This window comes from Otolemur garnettii, unplaced genomic scaffold, assembly GCF_000181295.1.
Source record: "Otolemur garnettii isolate 467f Iridium unplaced genomic scaffold, OtoGar3 scaffold00047, whole genome shotgun sequence".
In the NCBI taxonomy this organism is placed as follows: domain Eukaryota; kingdom Metazoa; phylum Chordata; class Mammalia; order Primates; family Galagidae; genus Otolemur; species Otolemur garnettii.
This window is the reverse complement of record NW_003852442.1, coordinates 8,171,177-8,172,863: the sequence shown is the minus strand read 5'-3', so window position 1 is coordinate 8,172,863 and position 1,687 is coordinate 8,171,177. Positions and strand designations below refer to the sequence as shown.

General features: G+C 43.2%; 1 non-coding gene across 1 annotated transcript; it reads left to right on the top strand.

The window, feature by feature from the left end:
* Window positions 1–692: 692 nt before the first annotated feature.
* Window positions 693–795, top strand: LOC111725795. Its single transcript, XR_002773771.1, has one exon. It is a non-coding gene; the product is annotated as a small nucleolar RNA U13 (small nucleolar RNA).
* The last annotated feature ends 892 nt before the right edge of the window (window positions 796–1,687 follow it).

Genomic DNA, 1,687 nt, shown 5'->3' with positions numbered 1-1,687 from the left:
GGTCTTGCTCTTGCTCAGGCTGGTCTAAAACCTGTGAGCTCAAGGGATCCATCCACTTTGGCCTCCCAGAGTGCTAAGATTACAGGCGTGAACCACTGTTTTTTTTTTTAAATAATGGAAAGAAAGCAACAAGGCTGTATAGTGCTGGAACAACCCTCCCACTGAGAATTACCAAAGAAAAAAATGAGTTTTTGATGAGACAGAAGAGCTTCCAAAGCAGCAAAGATTTGATGGAACAAATTCTCAGCCAGAATGTAATCCCAGGATTTGACTCAATATTTGGCACAATTTACATTCTCAAGGAATTTTCTGATTGGGAAAACAAGAGCTAGGCTGAAAATCTGAGCAGAAAGCAGTTAGCAAGAGCCTGAGGACATTGCCAGTCTCACAGAGCTAGGTGTGTTGGTCAGACCTAGACCAACACTTTAAAAACAATCATGACCAAAACGTTCAGGCCATCAAGTGGCCGAGTGGAACATTTAAATAGGAACTAGAATCTTTATTCCAGCAACTGGAATTTTTATTCAATGCAAAATAAGGGACTAAATGCAAAGTCTAGAACTCAAATATACAGTAACTGAATATTAAAAACTCAACAGATGAATTTAACAATAGATTATGTATAGCTGAAATGAGAGAAAGACCAATGTGGAGGATAAATCCAAGAAATATGCCAAAAAATGAAGACGCTGATCCTTCTGTAGCTCATCAGCTTGAGGGCTGCGTTTTCATGCGCATGCGTGAGATGTGCCGCGCCCAGATCTTGTCCTGACGTCGGCACCGCACCGCCTGACGGGAAAGAAAAAAAGAAGAATGAAGTCGCGGGAGACGGGACGGTAAGAGGCCAAAGAGACAGAGAAAGTTCTAACTGACGGGCTCGACTCGGTGGGTAGGGCGCCGGCCACATGCACTGGCGCTGGCGGGTTCAAACCCGGCCGGGCCTGCTGAACCACAATAACATCAACAAAAACAAACAACCCGGTGTTGTGACGGGAGCCTGTGGTCCCAGCTACTCGGGAGGCTGAGGCAGGAGAATCAACTAAGCCCAGGAGTTGGAGGTTGCTGTGAGCTGGGACGCCACAGCACTCTACCCAGGGAGACATAGTGAGACTCTGTCTCTACAAAAAAAAAAAACAAACAAACCTAACTAACATATGCGTCATTTTAGTCCCTGAAAAAGAGGAGACCAACTGTAGAAAAGAAAGAAATATTGTATCTGACAATCTTCTATATACTGTTACTATAAACTTATTTCTTTCAAGCACAATAAAGCTCTTAAAGCTACTTGGCTCAGGTTTCATGATACTTTCCCATATTTGTATTTCATATATATATTTGAGACAGAGCCTTACTCTGTGGCCCTGGGGAGAGTGTGTATTTTTAATGTTTTAATGATAGGAAGATTATTCTCTTTAACTTATTTAATTATTTTTAGTGGGTTAAAAATAATTGCATAATGGAAACATGCTCTTTTATATTGAGAAGTCATGGACAAATAAGAATTATAAATTAGACTCGGCGCCTGTGGCTCAAGTGGCTAAGGTGCCAGCTACGTACACCTAAGGTGGCGGGTTTGAATTGAGCCCAGGCCGCCAAAACAACAATGACAGCTGCAACCAAAAAATAGCCAGGTGTTGTGGCGGGTGCCTGTGGTCCCAGCTACTTGGGAGGCAGAGGCAGGAGACTC